This window comes from Mesoplodon mirus (genome assembly GCF_964341445.2).
Source record: "Mesoplodon mirus genome assembly, chromosome: 5".
NCBI lineage: Eukaryota > Metazoa > Chordata > Mammalia > Artiodactyla > Ziphiidae > Mesoplodon > Mesoplodon mirus.
In genome coordinates, this window is record NC_138980.1 from 79,102,702 (window position 1) to 79,124,660 (window position 21,959).

The 21,959-nt window shown below is 41.7% G+C and overlaps 1 protein-coding gene across 3 annotated transcripts in view; it reads left to right on the forward strand.

The window, feature by feature from the left end:
- Positions 1-665: 665 nt before the first annotated feature.
- Positions 666-21,959, forward strand: part of MARCHF3 (membrane associated ring-CH-type finger 3) — a gene marked incomplete at its 3' end in the record, with an annotated part of 167,167 nt that continues 145,873 nt past the window's right edge. For 2 of the 3 annotated variants that reach the window (XM_082623119.1, XM_082623120.1), the window contains exon 1: positions 668-886. Of the gene's footprint in view, positions 887-21,959 lie in introns of all 3 variants that reach the window. The other variant, XM_082623118.1, reaches the window with a different exon arrangement.

The following is a 21,959-nucleotide window of genomic DNA, read 5'->3' on the forward strand; positions in this document are numbered from 1 at the left end:
CTTCCAGAGGGGGCGGGAGGAGCTGGAGTTTTGTTTCGGAGATAACCACCAGACCGCAATCAGAGCCTTTTCAGGGAGCCCGCAGCTCCCAGTTCCGTGCCCTGGCTTCCACTGGCGGCTGGGTGATCCGGCCCGGGACCCACCCTCTTTGGGTCTCAGTTTCCTCCGACTGCTGGGCCTCGTTTAGAGCCAAGTTCCGCACCTCCTGCGGGCGCCAGGGGTGGGCGGTGTCGACCAAGTCTCGGCCCGCGCAGTGCTTGGGCTTCTTGCACCACAGCGCGCCGACACGCGGCGGCTCCGGGCGGCCCCAGGCCCACAGAGGCCCTCCGGGGCCGCCACTTCCCTTCCGAAGCGTCGGGGTCCCGCCGCAGCCGCCCCCACAGCGCCAGCCCAGAACCCCGGTTCCTCACCTCAGCCAACTTCCCAGCCATGGGCGCGTCCCTCAGCCAGCCCTCGGCTGCCGGCGATTGGACGGCGGCGGCGGGGCGGAGCCGGGCGCTCGGCACCGCCCGCGGCTGCCCCGGGCCCGGGCGCCACCCTGATTGGCTGCGGGCTCCGCCAGTCACGCGTTGAAGAGCGCCCCGCCCTGGCGGGGCGGGCCCCGATCTGACCCCGCCCCTACGGCCCCCGGCCCCGCCTCCCTTCGGATCCCGGTTGTTTCAGCCCTGCTGTCCGTCTCATTCGCTGAGCAGGTCCGTGAATTGTCAGCGCGCTCCAGGCAGCTGTTGAGCCGGGGCGGCCGCCAGGTTTGTGCTCCCTCCGAGGTGCCTGCCGGAGCCAATGTGCCCCGGTGGGCTAGGGCGAGAGCTGTCGCCGGTTCGGGGCAACTTGGGATTCAGGACCCGCAGCAGGGGCGTCGGTTTGCCATCTGGACTCGTCGACGAGGGTGAGTCGCCGCGCGCAAGGGGAGCGGCTCCTCTCGCGCTGTTCGGCAAATGGGGGACTGGACGCGTCCCGGCGCGCGTCGATCTGTCCGTCCGAGCGTGTCGGCTGTGGGGAGGTCAGGACTGACGGGATTCATTCCTTGCCAGCACCCCCACTCCCGAACTTCTTGTTTCAAAGCGTCCCAACTCAGCCCGGGACGCGGCTCTGCGTTCGCAAGAACTTGGCATGTTGTAATTGCCGTCATTAGGTGGGGTCCGGGGACGCGTCCCCTGGCCCTCTGCAGCGGCGACACGCGCGCTAGGGGCGGCCTTCGAGTCCAGTGGCGTGCGGACAGCAGTTCCTAGATGGTTGAAGACGGGTTCCTGAAAAATTAACACGCACCGGCGTCGGTGAGACGAGATAGTCCTGTGTGTGTCTGATGCGTAGCCCGAGCCAGTGATCATCGGGCTCCGGGTGCATCTTTAGGGGTCAGAGAACTTTAGGACCAGTCGGGTTCCGTAGCAGGGGCTTCACAGCTTTGCAATTATTGAAAGGAATTGACAGCGCGGATATTAAACTTTGTAATTACTTTTTATTAGCACTTGAATCCGCATCCCTCATGAGGTGCTCAGACCTCCACATCCACCTGCAAGGTGTGTCCAAAGGACTTCGTTAAGACCGGGGGTAACTGGTGACTGTCCCAGTGCAGGGAGGCCTCGGGGAATCCAAGAAGAGGCCGTGAAAACGACCACCAGGCTGGTCGGTTGGTGTTTGTTTGAGCACCTGTGTGTTTAAGTGATGAAGTTGTGACAGGAACTGACAGCAGAGGATACAAGGTTAAACCTGACACTTTTTGTGACTCAGTCTGGGATAAATTTTTTTTTCTCTCTCTCTCATTGGTAAGGGGTAAAAGCAGCTGTTTTTTTGAGGGCAGTTACATACATGTAGTTTATATTATGTGTGGACTAAATAGAATTGAATGCAATATTTTCTTGTAATTCTTATTTGATGTGAATGAGAGCTTATTGAAAGTACTAGGTAGAGACTTGGCAACAGAATTGGGGAATATTTTGATCTTTGAGGATGTATAAAAACATTGAGATATATAGCTATGCATGCATATGTAGATGTGCCTACATATGTGTGTACTTATATGTGTGTGTATAAAATTGATAAGCGAATGAAATAGAGATATGGAGGGGGAAACAGCCTTGAACTTCCTCTGGGTAGAGAGATGGACCCTCTGATCTGTGGGGTGTATGATGAGTGTGTGTATAAGCATGTTTGGATCTTCCTAGTCTGTCTGGGTCAGTGTATGTCCATGAACTTTACGAGCATTCAGTTCAATACCACTCCAAGCAGATTCCCAGTTCCTGTTTTATAGCCCAGCAGCCGCCAGCCGGCCCATCTGTTAAAACATAACATGTACACTTCAGTGGGAGCACTAGGGTGGAACGTGGGTAGGGGGCAACCCTTAGTAGAAACAACATGCTATAAACAAAGCCTGCCTCTCAAGTCCATTTTCATTCAGAATTCAGTCTGAACGTGTGATTTTTGGTGAGGGAGAAAACGAGTGTTTGATTCTTCAGAAATGGCAAACTGTATTTTATGAAGTAATTAATAGGCATGGTTTGGGAAGGAGGAGTATATAAGGGGGAAAAAAATCCCTCTAGAAAAGAAATGTGGTGCTTGTCACATAACCATGCAACACTGGTTTACTGCTTTGCAGTAGCATGTATATCAGAAACTGTTTCCTTTCACTTCTTAAGAGAATGCATTAAAACTGAATTGTTTTGCACCAAAAAAAAAAAAATCTTAACAGAAGTAAATAGAGCTTTATTACAGAGGCTATTTAATCTACTAGCTCTAGACTGCCTTGGTAATTCTAATGAAATGTATTTTTAGGAATTTATAACTTGTATATAAATTCATATTCAGCCTAATCACTAGTTGCAATGGTTCACAATTTATAGTTTAAAAAATAATAAGAATAAAAGCCTTTATCACAAAACTTCTGATGACTAAAAGGGTATGGGAGGAGTATAACAGCTTATTAATTTCCTGTAGCAAACTGACTGATACTTAAAAAACTATAAATTCCTTTAACAGCATAATTACTTTTGGTGACAAAATAAAGGCAATATTTTTGAGAAGCACAGTTGATATTTTACCCAATAATTTTATGCTCATAATTATATTTTAATACTGTGTTTATTATATGTGGGTAGAAAATACTGGAATGGTTCTTAAGAACTCATCACAAGTGTTGTTTTCATTTTTATGGTACTTAAACAGTGGGGGAAAATATTCTAATCACTAATCTGTGTCTTTACATTTCTGATGGACTATGTAGACACAATAATTCTCCTGCCTTGATATGGATCACCTGAGTCAACTGCATTGCTCCTTAAAAATTCAGTTCATGGGCTGGACTCTATTCTCCAAGATTAGATTCAGAAATCTGGGGTGGAACTTAGGAATCTGCATCTTTTACATGCACCCACAAGTGATTCTGATGTCAGGGATCCTCTCAACATATTTTGAGAAACACTGGAATGGCATTTATGATATAAAAGAACAATTACAGTCTGTGAGTTGATTCAACAAATAATTGTTCCAAAATTTCCAGGTGGCATTTACCAGCCATGTGAAATTTATAGCTAATGTTTTAACTCTCTGTCCTCAACAATGGTACCTTTTGTTCTGTGTTCAGAAGTGTTTTTGGACTCCTTAGCAATCCCCTAACCAGGTTAGCCCCAATTCTAAAGAAGTCTGTCTCGGGAAGCAAGGTAGTTTGAGACCTCACCCCAGCCTGTTCCATTCCCTACTCCAGGTCCAGTGAGTTCCTGGGGTGCTCTGGGGTAACTTTGTCAGTCCTAACTCACATTGTTGGGCATTTCTCCCTGAAAGGTAGAAGAATCCCAGTCCTTGAGAGCCACCTTTGACTCACTAATACTCTTTCGAGCTTGGGGGCTAGGACCTCAGCAGGGCTAGTACAGACTTATCTGAGGTCAAGGAGCTCCCTGGGAAGCTGCAGCTGGTCTGCCTGTTGGTCGCGAGAGTGTCTCAGGCCACCTACCCAGAGGCCCAGGGAGTCTCATTTTCAGAAAGTCATCTTAGAAGTATTTTGAGGTGTCCAATTAATCGGGTATGTAGATTTTCTTAGCAACGCAGGGAGAGGGGTTGAGAATTGATTGCTGCCTCTCCTTTCAAATCAGTGTGATTCTGGTGTATTAATTATTGCCAATTAGCTTTTTTATATGTAGTTTGATACTGACCTTTGGATTCTGTTCTCCCATTTCAGACTGGCATAGTTCTCAGTGTAAAACCCCTTGATAAAGTTTAAAAAAGAAAGGATCTGTCAGAAGTTGTTGACCTTCCCTCTTTCTACCCTCCAGGTACCTAAAAAACAAATAACTTCTCTGAGGTCAGAAGTGCCCAGAATATTTACTTCCCTGATGACAAAAGGATCTGTATAGGCTGGGACACTGAACTTAGATTCTTCCAGGCCACTGGATCGTTAGTGGGACTTTTATGGAGCAATTTATGTTCTGAGGAACACTTGGCAAGCATGTTTATAGCAACCTATGTTGCTTATCTTAACAATCCTTTGAGTGCAAGGATTTTTTCCCACTTTGTTACAGATGAGCAAACAGCAGCCACAAAAGGATCATAATACAGTCATACCTCAGTATTCTTGGGGGATTGGTTCCAGGACCCCCACCCCTGCAGATACTAAAATCCCGGGATACTCAAGCCCCTTATATAAAATTGCGGAGTGCAGTCGGCATTCCATATCTGCAGATTCCTCATCCGTGGATACCGAGAGCCAACCCTATTTAGATTCCGTCTTTCACATTCAAAGATGACACCACTAACTGAGACGTTGCCCATGTGTTTTGAATTGTTTTTATTTAGCTTCGTGATGAGATGATAGACTCATGCTTAGTCATTCATATCATCTACAGGTTTTTTTTCACCTCTTAGAATTTTTTTTATATTGACTGTGACCTTGGAACAGTTTTCTTTCTAAAGCTAACCACCATATATAATAATTGGTTCAATGATCCTGACCTTAACCATCCAGGCTTGACTTGGAATGGCAAGTAATTTGCAAAAGGTCAAAGAACCCAAAGGCAGCAAAGCCTATATGTAGAATTTGGGGGACTAATATTTTAGACCTGTACTCTTTGCCTATTGAGTCATGTTATGCTGCTAATAATGTCTTTACACTGACAAAAGGAACTTGCTCATATTTTATTTGCCCAGCTTCTGCATGATTGGATGGACCTAGAAAATTTCCAAAGCCTAAGGTATAATCACAGCCCCTGATTATACAATGGTACTGATTTGTGCCCAGTTAAAAAACTACAGTAGAATGCTACTTTTCTGGAAAGTGGGCCACAGGTCATTACAAGCTTCTAAGCAACAATTCTCACTCTTTTTTTTTTTTTTTCCTTTTTTTTTGGCCATGGCATACTTTTGGCAAAATTCTTTGGCAAAAAGAATATGACAAATTCTTTTCAAGTTTTTGGCCCTTCTTTCCATACCCTTATTCCCATTGTGAAATCTACTTATAAAAAATTTACTTTTCAAATCACTCTGTCCTTTTAACAGCTCCTAATACTTAAATTTTAGCCATTTTGACTCTTTCTCCTCTATAATGCCCCCTTAAGCTTCTACATTCACTTTGGTTTTTTGGATCCAATAATACCTTCTACTCATAGAACACTCATTGAGCTATAGAAGTTCTACTCTAGCTTTAACTTTGTGGATTTAACTATAACAATATTAAGAAAAAAGAAGAAGAAGAAGGATAATATTAAAGTCACATTGTTACATGTATCTTATTAGATATTCCCAGCACAGTTTCTATGGGAAATTTAAGATCCAGATGGGGGCTTCCCTGGTGGCGCAGTGGTTGAGAATCTGCCTGCCAATGCAGGGGACACGGGTTCGAGCCCTGGTCTGGGAAGATCCCACATGCCGCGGAGCAACTGGGCCTGTGAGCCACAATTACTGAGCCTGCGCGTCTGGAGCCTGTGCTCCGCAACAAGAGAGGCCGCGATAGTGAGAGGCCCACGCACCGCGATGAAGAGTGGCCCCCGCTTGCCACAATGAGAGAAAGCCCTCGCACAGAAACGAAGACCCAACACAGCCATAAATAAATAAAGCAAACTGTCAACAAGTAAAAGTAAACACTATTATAAAAAAAAAAAAAAAAAAGATCCAGATGAATGAATTGACAGATTCACTCATCTGTGTCCTTACAGACACTCTTCTGATACAAGCTGAGAAATATAACTGAAGATAGCATCCTGTGTTACAGAAGAAGGACAAATATGAAGCTCTGAGAAAAGAACCGGCAAAAAGTGAAGGGTCACGGCTGGGATGGGATGGAGAGAGTGGTGGGAAAGAAATACCTCCAGTAAAATGCCAGATAGGGTGGTAAGAAATTTATAGAGGTGCTGATGGTTTGGGGATTCTTGGAGGCATTGATTCTGTTTTATATTGTCTTCACAACCTACTAGCCCTGCTTGCATTAAATAATTTATTATAACAGCAGGCCTTCCCCTGGTTTCTTTCTTTCTTTCTTTCTTTCTTTCTTTTTTTTTAAATAACTTTTTCCTTCTCATCTCTGAGTCTAATCAGAGGCATATATAATAGTGTGGCTGCTCTAGAATACTTTGGAAAATCCATGATCAATATCGCTACATTATAAACCCATGGCTGTTCTGTTGTATTTTGCAGTGTTTTCTTCCCTGCTATATTAACTCAGTATCTATGTTTTAAACAATATTCTATTAATCTTTGCACACTGAGACTTCTGGGCTTATTCTTCTTGGCTGGAACTATCTTTTGAGTAATCCATCATCAGACCACCATTGATCTAATGATGTATTTATTGCTCACTATTGCAGCACTGGCAAGAAACCCAGTATGATTCTGAAAATTTGATTAAAAAGAAATCAAGTTTTTGCCAGACGTAGCCACCCAATTATGTTAGCAGCTGCCAAGTATATTTTATGCTAAAATGTACACACACATTTCAAGTGAACAAAATGGGATCTTTTCAAAAGCTTTTAAAACTTTTTGCTATGAAGATGTCTTGTAATTAGAAAAATTACAAGTGCACTCCTCACCTCAGCCAAAGGTAGGGTATAGTATTTTTCAGATTATACCCCAGACACTAAAATGGATAGGTTTATCTTTTTGATTGACAATAATAAAAACAGTGGTGATAAGAACTATCTCCTAGTCCTTGAACAATCTTCCAGGTAATCATTACAAATCAAAATGAATGGAAATGATTTATCAAGTAGTGATTGAACACCTATCATAGGTAGCACCTCTTCTCAGCTTAGCTAACGCAAAATGCAGTTCAAGTATTGCACCTTTGGGAACATTTTCCATGCCCTTCTTTGGCCTACTTGTATACAGCCAGCAGAGTCCTTATGTCCTGTAATCCCCCCCTCCAAACTGGGAGCCCCTTGAGGGCAGGGACCACACCTGTCATCTTGTAGCTTCTCAAGAGACGGTATTCAAGAAATAGTTGCTAGGTGCACTAGGGGCCGCAAAGAATTACAGGTGAACACCTGCAAGGCCTTAAAAGGACATGCACAGGATATTCACCAAAAGTCTGCATGGTAGTAATAACTGAATCATAGTCCCAGACTTTCTGCTTTAGCCCTAGTCTTAACACTTCATAAAACTATCATCCATGCCTGCCCCTTCCATGTTCAGAGTCTCTGCTCCATTCCTGACTTGCCTTCTTCTCTCGCCGCCTCCCTGTTGTGTCTTCAAGAATGTCTCCAGGGCTTCCCTGGTGGCGCAGTGGTTGAGTCCGCCTGCCGATGCAGGGGACACGGGTTCGTGCCCCGGTCCAGGAAGATCCCACATGCTGCGGAGTGGCTGGGCCCGTGAGCCATGGCTGCTGAGTCTGCGCATCCGGAGCCTGTGCTCCGCAACGGGAGAGACCACAACAGTGAGAGGCCCGCGTACCGCAAAAAAAAAAAAAAAAAAAAAAGAATATCTCTAACTCCCTCCCACACCCAGTCTAGGCCATCTCCCCTGGTTCCTTTGATGTTCCCATACCTGTTGTCACATCTTGACAAAGCAGGTGATTCATGGACCCCACTTTGAGACTTGGGACAGCTTTACTCTCACATCTTTTGAAGTCTCAGATGGCTTGGTCCCTTTTGCCATCCAGTGTGGGTGATGACCTAGCTTTGGCCATGGGAGGTTTGGGGGCCTTGGAGGAACTAGATGGTGCTGGGCCTAGAGGCTACTGAATGGCGAAACTTGGCATTTGTTTAAGTAAAGCTTTTTTTAAAAAAAAAAAATTCCAGCAGATTTTTATTTCAGAGACTAACTTGTATAATATTTTTCATTGATAGGCCACCTTTTGTTCAGTAAGTGTCCCTACATAGTCAGGTTTATGATGTAGTCTGAGGGCTTCGATAAGTACCAGCTCTCACCTCAGAGCTGGGTTACTGAGGTGTTGTACAGCCTACGTATCCAGGTAGAGTTTATGGATCAGCTGAGTTAAGCATAACTGCCTGAGGTCAGGGCCATTAGTATAGCCCTTTTATGTTAGATCCTAACGAGCTTTAAATGACTGCAAGAGATCAAGGACCCCTATCTTCTGTCTCATCTGGGAGATTAAGCCTCACTTAACATAGGTGCTTTCTTCTCATACCTGCCAAGAAAATATCACTCGAAAATTGACTGATTACATCTAAAAGTTATTTCAATGTTCAAGGCAGCAGAGAAGATGAGCCACCCTAGATTAGGTCATAGACTCAAATACTGGTTTCCTTTGGATCTTGTAAGTCAGGAGCACATGCCCCTGCATATCCTGGGGCTCTGCTTTCCTCTAGGAGCTGGGGCCTGGGAGGACTTGAGGGAGGCTTGGGTGAGGGGTGAAAGCAAACATCTGTGCAACACACAGGTCACCCTTCCCTGCAGTCAGTGGCGGTTCTCCCTGTGGTGCCTGACTGGCATTTTCTCAGATCTGCTTTTCAGCATCCCTAATAGCAAATCTTCTTCCTCTTACCCTTTGTGAACATGTTACCCAAACAGAGGTTCCCATAGTTGGAAAGTTCTCATCCTTAACCTTCTAAGTTTCCCTAATTTTAACTTCTCTCCTTCATTTAGCCCCACCCTCCAATAATGTTTTCCTTTCTTTGACATTCTCTTTCCCTTCTGTTCAGGTAAGAACTCTACGTTATAAAAGCTCTTATAATCAGTGTTACCATTAATCTTTTTCCTGCAGGAGTAACTGCATTTTTGACCATTTTCAAAAAACTTTCCTAGAGCATTACAGTGTGTCTTTCTGGAGCTAAGAAAAAGATCACAATAATGCAGCTCCTGCTCGCTGGGATAGTACATGCTCTGACAGCCTTACACAGTGCAAAAGTGATTAGCCTCACAAAACCTCAGTTTTCACCAACTTTACCCATGTTTGTCAATGACCTCCCCCCACCTGCCTAATCACTCTTACCACCTCCTGCTCACTTTTATATCATTAAGAAACAATATCGGGACTTCCCTGGTGGCCCAGTGGTTAAGAATCCGCCTGCCAATGCAGGGGACACAGGTTCGAGCCCTGGTCCAGGACCCCACATGCCGTGAAGCACCTAAGCCTGTGTGCCACAACTACTGAGGGCTCTAGAGCCCTCGAGCTACAACTACTGAGCCTGCATGCGACAACTACTGAAGCCTGTGTGCCTAGAGCCTGTGCTCTGCAACAAGAGAAGCCACCGCAATGAGAAGCCGGCGCACCTCAGTGAAGAGTAGCCCCTGCTTGCCACAAGTAGAGAAAGCCCATGCACAGCAACAAAGACCCAACACAGCCAAAAATAAATTAAATAAGTAAATTTAAAAAAACAAAAAAAACAAGAAACAAGATCGTGCATCTCTGTTAGCAATAGACATATTCATTACAGCCAAGGAGATGAAGCTTTCTACAAAAGCCAAATCAGGCATACACAGAATAGGGAAAAGAGGGGTAGGGCTACCCTGATTTCTTTCTTTTTTTTTTTTTTTTTGCAGTACGTGGGCCTCTCACTGCTGTGGCCTCTCCCGTTGCGGAGCACAGGCTCCGGACGCGCAGGCTCAGCGGCCATGGCTCACGGGCCCAGCCGCTCTGCAGCATGTGGGATCCTCCCAGACCGGGGCACAAACCCGTGTCCCCTGCATCAGCAGGTGGACTCTCAACCACTGCGCCACCAGGGAAGCCCTACCCTGATTTCTTTAAAAGCAGGACACATGAATTGATGCATCTTTTGTTGATAAGTTCTTAATTTGTTGTTTTAACAAACCCTGGCCTGTTTCTCTTTTGAGGCTGGGTGATTGCCTTATAGCTAATGTCAACAGTTGTCATTTTTTTCTTTCCCTTCAGAATTATTGCCAGTGAGTTTCAGTTTCCTCTCCTTCATTTATTTAATTTTTATTTTTGGTGTTTCAGGTTGCTTTTCCTGATCTACTTAAAGTGTATTGTTTCTAACTCCTCCAGATATCTTTCTCCCACTTTCCTGCCCCTGACAGCCTCTCACAGCTAGACACCATCCTCACATTGAACGAATTTCCATTTTCGCTGCACATTAGTAGTGAAGACATTAAGTGGAATCCTGATAGTGACCCTTTCAAGAGCTAAGGCACCATTTACTATTCTGTTTTAATTATGATCTCTTAGCAAATTTTCACCAGTTATAATGTTCACCCTATTTTCTAAGTCATGTTTCTCAAATACTATACAAAATTATGAAATCTGTGTGCATTACAGTTTCTGCTCTCCATTATGGACTAAATTTATAATTCTATAATTTTCTTGTAGGAAAAATGCTTATTAGACTGGAATGGTTACTTTGGTGTCAAGCCATACTGCTTTTTTGCTTATTGTGAATCATTAGACGCTTATATAATCTTTCATTTTACTTCATTCCCATCCTCCACCAGCAGCTCCCCAAGCAATAAGCCCACTGCATCCCTTCCCTACACAGTCAGTTATCATCTATGCCTTTTTTCTTTCTTTTTTTTTTTTTTTGCAGTATGCAGGCCTCTCACTGTTATGGCCTCTCCCGTTGCGGAGCACAGGCTCCGGACGCGCAGGCTCAGCGGCCATGGCTCACGGGCCCAGCCGCTCTGCGGCATGTGGGATCCTCCCAGACCGGGGCATGAACCCATGTCCCCTGCATCGGCAGGCGGACTCTCAACCACTGCGCCACCAGGGAAGCCCTATGCCTTTTTTCTAAAATGGATTTTTAATTTTACTGGTTCCTAATATATTCCTAATTTTAAAATAACTCTACATAACTAAAACAAAAACAGGCAGTATCCTATTATGATCATGGTAGTTCCTCCTTCCTGAAAAGGAATACCTCCTGCCTACAAATCACAATACTGCACCTCCTCTCTGGAGCGCTTCTGCCTGTGCCTGGGATCTGTGCTAGTCCCACGTGTTCTCTGTTGATATTCTTGTAATTAGATAAGGGTTCACAATTGGCAGCCTTATGGGAAAAACGACCAAAAAGAGCTGTGCTTTATTTGGGTCTTGGGGGGAAAACAGATGTCCTAGGCAAGTGGGAGATGAAAGTCAAAGTTTTTGAAAGATTAGGAAAGCCAGAGACAGGCCATTTGGTACCAGCTTCACATGCCAAAGTACCATCTTCCTGTTGTGATTTCTAGGGTGTTTTCCCCTTGGGCTTTTCTGGGTGACTATCCCAAATTGACCTACATGGTAAGGAAGTATATTATCTCATGAGAGAAGCAGGGCAGGCAGCAGGATTGGTTGATTCAGTGGCACAATGACAATGATACAGGTTCCTTTCATCTCTGCCACTGTTGTCCTCAGGGACCATTTCACTTAAGACTGGTTCTTCTTTTATGCAAGACGGCTGCAGTAGTGCAGACGTGTCATTGCAAGCGTGAGAATATCTACAGCACAGAAAATGGATCCCCCTTCCAGAGGTTCTCCTTTTGAAGAGTATGAAAACATTACCCAGAAGAATCTAAGAAGACCTGCCTTTTCTTCTGTTGATTAGAACAAGATCACATGCCCCATCTCTAAATCAGTCACTAGCAAGAGGATCTCCCATCATTGCCTGAGGGAGGAAAGAGAAGAATTTGAACAAAATCAGGATTCTGTTAGTAAGGAAGAAATATGTGTGTGGAAGTGAGGGGGCAATAGATGCTGTCAGGCAATTATAATTGTCTACTACACATTGTGATTTGAAAAATAGCTGTGAAATTCGCCCTATGACCGCTGTGTAGTTGGTAGGTACCACTGAACTGCTACACATTTCTGGATACAAAATGACAAGGCTAGGTTGACAAGGAGAGAAAATGCAGGCTAATTAAGGACAGAACTGAGCCAAGATCAATAATTATTCTGATTAGAACCACAATAAGCCCTAATGAATGTACTAATTTATGTCTATTTGTCCTCAATAAGAATATGATCGGGCTTCCCTGGTGGTACAGGGGTTGAGAGTCCGCCTGCCGATGCAGGGGAAATGGGTTCGTGCCCCGGTCCAGGAAGATCCCACATGCCACAGAGCGGCTGGGCCCGTGAGCCATGGCCGCTGAGCCTGCACTTCTGGAGCCTGTGCTCCGCAACGGGAGAGGGCACAACAGTGAGAGGCCCGCGTACTGCAAAAAAAAAAAAAAAAAAAAAAAAAAGAATATGATCTTTACTGAATAAAAAAGATTCATTTGCTTATTTCTCAATAATTCTATATTTCTGATATATTATTTTACAGTATAGGCCTATTTGAATGTAAAAATTTTTTATTAACTTTATTTACATATCAGAGCATTAACAATAATGATTATTACTGATGATTGCAACTGGTCCTTATTTACTTAGTGCCCTTTTATAAATTAGGAATTTAGCATCTAAGAGATGCTAGCAATTCGCTTAGGCCACGTAGTGGGCAAGCTCAGATTGAGACTCAATTTCATCTGCTCATGTGCCTTCCGCTCCTTGGCTTTCCTTTGCCTTGGAAGACAGTCTCAAGACTCTGTGGCCTGTAGGGCCTTAAGTGATCAGGCCCTGCCCATCTCTGTGACCTTGCCGCTTATCCTCTTGCCCTCATTCAGTTTTCCAAGCACACTAGCTTCCTTGCTGTTTGTCTAATAAGCCAGTCTCACTCCCACCTCTGACCCTTTGCATTTGCTGTTCCCTCTGCTTGGATCACACGTCCTCGCTTTGAACAACTACCTCTTTTCCATTCTGGGTTCCTCGTCACAGGCACCTCCCAGGACTCTTCCATCTAATCTGTTTAGGGCGCCCACCCAATTACCTCTTTCTGTCCCACTTTTGTTTCCAGTATGGTACTTGAACAATCTTATGTAATTTACTGACTTGTATACTTGTTTTTTTCTATTTCGCCCACTAGAATGTAAGTTCCATGAGGGCAGAGACCCTGGCTGTATATGTAAAATGAATGAACGATCAAATGAATAAGTTAATGGAGTTAATATTTAGAAGTATTAATCTCTAAGAATCCATTGTCAGTCTTTTATCTCCTACACTAGGAATAAGGTAGGGTAATAATTGTCAATGAGCTGAGTATGCACGCTGTAGATTTTTTTTCCTGTAAAATTTGAGAACTAAAAAAGCCTGCTTGCTTTCTTTCTCTCTTTGAGGGAAAATAAAATATAGATATCAAAGTTTTTTGGAAAACAAGATAGACTTACTACAATTATTATATAAGAATTCAAGAGCTTAATCCAAGAGGGAAATTTGAGTAATACTCTTAACTCTAGTTTTTATATTGATTATAATTTTAAGGACGCCAACTCCTTTAATTTCAGGGCATAAATGCTTAAAATAAGGAAGGTATTATACATATAAAGCTAAATTGTAAATTGGGAGAATAATAATTGCATGATAATTTGGAGTGGCAAATTCACTTAAAATTGTTTTCTCTTACACACAATCTTTCATTTGCACTCGGGTATCTACTAAAATGATTTATTCTTAGAACTGTGTTGTTAATTATTCTGAAGTAATTATGAAGGTGCAAATTGAAAAATAGCTTTACCTCACATATTAATTTGGACGGGATTGACAGAAATGAAACAGAGAGCCTTCTTCCGAAGTCCCTTTTCTTTGGCTTTCAGCTCAGGACCTTCTCGATTAAAGTACGTGCGTTTGTGTTTTTTCTTTCCCTGTAGTTGTGTGGGTTGCCGTGTCATTTGCTACATATGTTGTGAGCCGTTATTTTCTGAGGCTTGCAGTGTGCCTTTACCACTCAACTAAATAAATCATCATTTCAACTTTGACAAGAACTTCACATTTCCGTCCTACCTGCTCATCTTCCCCAGATCTTTCCCCAGGTGACCTCGCAAACTACAGCGTCTGTGCCCAGGATCAGTCCAAACCCACTTGATGCTGTTTTCTGTCTTCTGGTGTTCCACTGCCACACAAACCTGTTAGAGTCGCTTACTATGAAGTACACTTCTCAGCTACACTCCCCATATCAGATTTCCAAAAGCAGATCTTCCTTCATGTGTATCCTGGCAGGGACCCCTTTCTTCCTCACTTTATAATCTGGGTAGATTTGGGTGTGTGATTGGGTAAGAGGCCATCAGGATCCAGGTGACAATGAGATCAGTAATTAAAGGGCTGGGTCAGCGTATAATTACTACTAAAGTTGGACAGGTGCATGGTCTGTGTAAGCTCTTGAGAGCCTGCCTTTGATAGGGTAGTTTTCATATACAGTAGATTGGCCTTTTTATGGCTCAACAAAGCCGTCTTTCTTTCTGTCTGTCTGTCTGTCTGTCTTTCTTTCTTTCTTTCTTTTTTCTTTCTAATCTGTATGGGTGGGAAACAGCATGAGGTTATAGAAAAAGTATAGCAAAAGCAGTAGCAATGAGAAAGAATCCATAATGGGTGCACACACATTGCTGGAATATTTCCCAAGGATTTGGGGGGTGGCAGTGAGGCTTCTTTGGCGGAGGCAAAGTAGAACATGTGCTTTTCCATGTGTGAACACTGTGCTTTGAAAGGCCCTTTATGATTCACAAAAGCAGCTGCTTTTGAGCTGGTATAGCCACAGAGTTGGAAATTCACTTAAATAGGTGTATTGCAGACTCCTGACATCTGTTTTGGAGATTTGGTTAAGTGTTGGGAATTTGCTTACTCACTAGTGACATGGAACAAGTATTCCTCATTAGAGTGTTGGATCCTTTGTTCATTTCTTTAGGGTTTGTGGATCAAAGCTAACAAGAAAAGACTTAAAATTTTAAACAGTCATTTGCTATGTTACATACACACTTACATAAGTTTGCAATGATGGCTTTCTTCTTAATTATAAAACTATGGATGACAGTTTTACTTTGCCTAGCAAATCAACTTTCCTGAGTTACTTTCAGACATATTTTGTTGTATTATAAGGCCTTCTTGCTCAGTATTTGTAATCTTATTGTGCACTGTTTTTTGATGAGCTTTAGTTTTACCTAACAAATCCTGTGGCTCTGTCTTTTTGTACACTTCTGTTGCATTTCTGAATGTTAGTTTTTGTCTACTCTTTTATCATCATTAATAAGTTATTTTCACTTTTCCAAGAATTTCAAACCTAAATAATACCAGCAGTGTTGTTTCTTGTCAATTTCAACAAGAATCATTTGTGTCCAGTTCTTTAAACAAGATAAGTAACTAGGACGTGATTCTTTTACTTTTTGCTCATTAGTTTTCAATTTATTAGATACTGACATAGTGTGGCATTTTCACATTTTTTTAAAAAAAAGGTGAAAGCTTTGTTTTTAATGGGTTATAACTATTATTATGTTTCTAAATGACAAAGCAAAAAAAGATTACCACCAAATAAGATTAGTGTGGATATCCTGAACTAGAAATCATTTGAAATGTTTCACAGCTATACCTTGTGCTAAATATAAAAATAATTGTGTTTCCCATGTGTGAGCATTAAAAGACCCAGTTGGAAAGTCACATAGTATAGCAAGTAGGTCACTATTGATGGTAGGACATGAGACAGGAAATGTCACAGCTAAGATTAGAGGCCCAAGCAATATGTCTCGACATGCTTACTGCATTGTTCATCCTAAGAAGTGGAAGAACTCAACAGGGTATAACTAACTTTAGCCCAATTTGAAAGTATTAACAAGGATAGCCTTTTAATCTGTCATTCCCATTTGTTTCTAGATAACTCACTTTCCCAGTTGGGCAAAATAATTGAACTGCTTGGGTCTGCACATTAGCAGACCTCTGAATACCAATTAAAATGGTACCCTTCACATTCTAGAACTATAAATGGGAAGCGATAATCAGCTATATACAGTTATAGGTATAGATTTACCTGGTGGTTGAAATTCCTAACAAGGAATAAGCAGCCAGTTAAAAGTGAATTCTCTTAAAATAGCATTTATCCTAATATTTGAATGTGAAGTAGTATTATATATGGATATGGGAGAAAAGTACACTTTTAGGGAATCCAGTTGCTTTTTACTTTTATTTTTGGGGTAATATGAGGAAGATTTAATATTTGTATGTGGGAATTTTCACCACAGAAGATACCTAACTTTGCATACATTTGCATATTCTAATTTTAACAAAAGACTAGGGAAAAAAGCAGTGCTTTCCTGCATCTGCCCCATACCTTGTTTGGGGGAGCCAGACCAAGATGGAGCCTTGGATTCTGAGAGAAACCATCCCCTCACGCTAGATTAAGCAATTGAACGCCAGCACAGAGAGCCGGCGGTTATTTGGATGAGCAGATGGAGGCATGCCGAGATGACTGAATTTGAGTCCATCTTTAGAGCACCGAGGATTCATTCACTTCCAGCACAGAGTCCTTCACAGGAGCACCCTGGCTCATGGATTCCATGTACTCTGCATAGATAGTTTCACTGCTTGAATCTCAGAGGCCTTCCTAGGCTCACCTTTTCAAAGGTCATTAATGCAGATTAAAACACTCCACTTTGAACTAGCATTATTTCATGCAGGTTATAACTTTCAAGAGGTGAGCTGAGTGGTTTCGAGGCTCAATGAAAAGAAAGTATTTTGACAGTGTTTTTTAGTTTTTATTCCTTCTCCAGCTTAAACACAGAGCCTACATTTTTATTCCTGATCCAGATATGGTATGTTCGAAAAGGGTTAGAAGCACAGCTCTCACAGACATCCCTCTGGAATGAAAATTCTGGGAGTGGTTTCCATTTGGCAGGAAGAGGTCTGTTGGCTTCTGATTGAAGCAAACACAAGTGATGTGGCAGTTGGGTCTGGCTGCACCATTGTGTGTGCCGGGTTCTTGCCCACCATGAAGTAAGCTGGTTGTGAGCTATAAAGTTAGCTCATTTTCTAGGCCTCTGTCAGTTGACAGATGTTGGTGGGAACATCCCAGAAAATATTTAGGAGTGCCTGAAATAGATTCGTGCTTTGAAAATCCCTTTCTAGTTTCAAAAATGTATGAATAACTAATAAATATTTAAATCTTTATGTGCCTTGTAGAACTCCTTACCACCCTATGAAAATGGTTATCTAATTTTAGTTACTGCTATGAGATTTCTCTTTGATGTCAACGTAAGTGACCAGAAGGCCAGGTGCCCCATTCTTCTTTGACCCTAGTCAGAACCCTGAGCCTGGGTCTGGCTCTGCCTCTAACAAGAGGTGGATATGCAGTAAGTCCCCAGGCTCCTTTCTGAGCCTGATGTCTCTCTTCTAGAAAAGGAACCAAAAAAATGGACCATTTTTATGGACTTGTTCCAGTGTTAATACTCTATGATTATATTCATCTTTCAAGACCATTTATTTTTCCTTTCTGTAGGGAGAAAGATGTAAAATTTTCTGGTTGGCAACTTTTAATTGTAAGGGCAATGCTCACCAGTTACTGGTTGGCTGTTTGAGTTCCTATTTTGGCTGTTTCTTTTACCTGTGTTATATGGAAGAGCTCAAATACCATTTGTCTGATCACAAATTCCAAGCAAGATTAACCAGTAGGTTTCATACTTTAACGCAAGAAGGGCATAAACGGGGGGATGGGGGTGGGTATGGAGGGTCTAGGTTCACAGGAAAATAGAGGGAATCCAGTATACAAACATGTAACAGGAACCCAGTCAAGATTCACACAGTTAATAACCTCTGTCCCTTCATATAGGAAATACAGTACCAGTGCTTATAAACCTGTGTGCAAGGAAGTAGCACAAATAAAAGCTTCATTTATAAGAGCCATCTTGTCACTTTCTAAAAAGCCTACTGAAAAGCGTATTACATAATTTTAACTGAGATACATACAACCGTTTATTATCTTAGGCTTTCTGATGATAGTAGATAATGTTGGTGGAATCTCTAAAATATAGAAAACAACTTAGATAGGATTATTTTTCTTGTTGTCTTTCTTTTGTTAACAAAACTTTCTTTCTGAAGAAAGAAAGCCTTAATGTTACCTATAGTCTCTACACTATCCTGTCCTCAAATACAGACATAGCCAATCAAGGTTAATTTCCTAAGAGTGACTATCCTTAGCTTTCGTGAAAGACCCTGGTTGTGAGAGGAAAGGAATTAGAGGCTTTGTAATCTCCTTCTTGGGAGTTCTCAAAGAACAGAAGAGAAGCTAATTTTCATGGAGGAAATTTGACTGGACAAAATTCCAAAGACTGTCTTTTGGTCCTGTCTTTCTTTCTTTCTTTTTTCTGGCCACACCACACAGCATGCGGGATCTTAGTTCCCCGACCAGATATCAAACCCGTGTTCCCTGCACTGGAAGCGTGGATTCTTAACCACTGGACCACCAGGGAAGTCCCTGTCTTTCTTTATTTTGAAACCTACCTATGTTCTTGTAAGTTAGTCCCTTAAGAGTTAAGGGTAACCAGGTCTTGCCGCTGTACAAATAATTTCTCCTAGATGTTTATGTCTGTCCTTTCAGACTCTTGAAATAGGCTTTGGTCACTGAACTGGGTTGTCTGGCCCACTGCCTGGTAGATGACTGTTACCACTGGCCACCGAGAACACACTAGACTTCTGGAGCTCCTGCCCCTCAGCATGGCAAATGTAGAAAACCACATTCAAAGAAAATAATCCAGGTGCTAACAGATTCTAAAGTTAGAAAACTTAGCCCTTCCACATAATAGAATACAATTTGTTTCTCCTTCCCACACAAAATGGAGCTGTCCAGAACAACCATGAGAACACCTGACCCCATCACATACTTCCCACTTGCAGCTGTCAAGGCCTCCAAGTGAAATTTGTGTGTGCTGAATAATTTTGCCTGGAGACACATCACAATCACATGTTTTAATGTTTGTGGAGGCTAAAAACTGCCAGTCCATTTGAGGAGTATGTGAATGTAGGCTAATAGGGAGACAGACACTGGCCAACCTTACCTGGTTCTTCTGGATGAATTCAGCCAGGCTCTCTTCTAGGTGACAGCAGGAGAAGACTCACCCAGGTAACCTGCCTTCATTCCTCACTCAGTAGACTTGTAGATGGAGGGTTTTTCCAGAGCTACCAGGAAACATAAGTTTGGGGATTATCTAAGAGTTGTTTGAGCAGTCAATGAGAGTACCTTTCTAGCAGGATGTTCATTAATTTTTAATTTTTGAGTTGGAAATGGCACTGGAGATTATCTAGATCAGGGTTTAGAAAGTGAAATTTCCAAGATAAACCAATGGGGCATGGGAAAAAAGTACTAGAATGTCTGTTCATTTTTTATACTCCAAAAATAAGAAAAATTAAATTTTACTACTATATATGAATTTGTATTTGTACCCTCCCCTGTTCTTCAAGTCAGGAGGCGCTATATTCTGAGGGAGGAGTAAGTTTCCCTCAACATGCAAGGGTTGACAATGATCCCCTCACTTGTGTACAGCATGTTGCACTGTATTCGTATGTGTCCAATTAAGTTAATCTGCAGAATATTATTAGTTTCAATTAAACTAGCTTTCAACAATAACAATAACCACCCCCCCATAAAAAAAAAAAACAGGGCAAGTAGCTTAAAAAGATTCTGGTGAAAACAAAATATGGATTAAAGATATCACTAATTGTGAAAGCAATCACAAGGGAGCAATATGAGGATGGAAGAGCTGACACTTCATTCTAGGACAGGCTCTTTGTTAGCTGCGTTGTGAGTTAAAAACAACGGTACAATCAGTTCTGATCAGAAATCAGCCCTCAGATCTCAAAATTATCAAGACAAATAACTGAAATACAGACTTACATCTACTATCATTAAGAATGAATACTTTAGAAGGAGGTGTATACTTTGCCTTGAGAAATTTCCTAATGATAATATGAAGGTACCATGATTAGCAAAACATGGAGGATAACCTCTGCAACTTTTTTTTAACCAATGTTTAAATTCACCTACTAATCTTTATGAAATTTCATCAAACTAAAAGGTGGTTTGAACCTCTTTTGACGTTTTTTACTTGTACCCAAAAGTAAAAAAGCTACGTATCTTTAGGAAACGCTTGTTCTTCCTCCTAATATAAGACCAGATATGTTAAAAACAATCTATCTAAAATGAGTTTCTTTGTCAAAATGCTGCTGAAAGTATTATTGAAGATATTGCTGAAATCTTGAAGAAGCAAATACCGTATTAGAACAAGTTATGGGGAGCAGAAGACTTGTTCTACATTGGTAAGATGTTAGATCTAACCTATTGTATTTGTTCATTTCTCTTTTACCGATGAAATATACTAAGTGCTTCTTTTTGGTGAGCCACCACTAGATGAGATTTATTTATAATCTTAATGAAAATGTTTTATGAAAAAACCTAAGTAGCGTTTCCTCTTAAACAGCAGCTGTTCCTTAGAGAAGGATTGTAGGGTAAGGTTACAAGAGAGAAATTCATTCACTGTATCATTCATAAGCAAGCTAGTGCAGCCAAGTTGTTGAAGCCATAGGAACACAAAATTCTGCAGGATGCTACTTTGTAGTTAATGTTATAAAACAAACCTTTAATACACCATATAGCAGAAGCCATACGATATTTTGTATAAGGTTAAGAAGGGACCATGAAACCTCACAGAGGTTTGCTGGTTATCTTGTTGAAAAACACTTGAGATGTCAAACCTACCAATAAGTTATATTCATTTTTCTTTGTATGAAAAGGAAATGGTTTCATATTTTGTTGACCACTTCTCTGATAATAAGCAACTTCAGTAGTATGCTACTTAGAGGTCATTTTTTTAAAAAAGCATAATTAGGGCTTACCTGGTGGCACAGTGGTTAAGAATCCGCCTGCCAATGCAGGGGACACGGGTTCGATCCCTGGTCTGGGAAGATCCCACATGCTGCGGAACAACTAAGCCCGTGCGCCACAACTACCGAAGCTCACGCGCCTACAGCCCGTGCTCCACAACAAGAGAAGCCACCGCAATGAGAAGCCGGTGCACCGCAACAAAGAGTAGCCCCCGCGCATCACAACTAGAGAAAGCCCGTGCGCAGCAATGAAGACCCAACAGAGCCATAAATAAATAAATAAATTTTAAAAAATAAAAATTAAAAAATTAAAAACATAATTAATTTGTCCTCTCAAAATAAAGGTATCATTTTAAGACTAAGTAAGAAAATAACTGAATTTTAAAGAAACTCTTATTATAGAGAGAATATTGTAAAAACAGAGTTTGGAAATGTTTATGTTGTATGTGATTTTATTGCTTAAAATTATGACAGCCATTAAAACCCACCTATGTAAAATAAATTGAACTTAAAACTGACCTTCAAATTAACACATCACAAATAATTAAATCTAGATTTTCAACACGAAGTATGCTCAGTCACATTACTCTCGATAAAATCACGATTGTTCAGTAAGATGAAAAGGGTTTTTTACTCTTAGATGTAGTTAAAGAAAATAAATATTTAAAGTATTGCTTATTTCATATTTACCTTGTACATTTGTCATTTTGATGTTTGTTTTATAATGGACCTAATATAGTACATGGGTACATATCTAGTACATGAGCATGGTGTGCACGTTCAAAAGCTTTTTAGTGTTGGAATTCATGATTCAATAATTTTGGAAACTACTGCTCTAGGCTAAAGATTTTTAAACTTTTGGGGGCAGAGAACAGTCACAGAGTCTTTGAAACAATAAAAGATACATACCCTCTTCTCAGAAAAATGA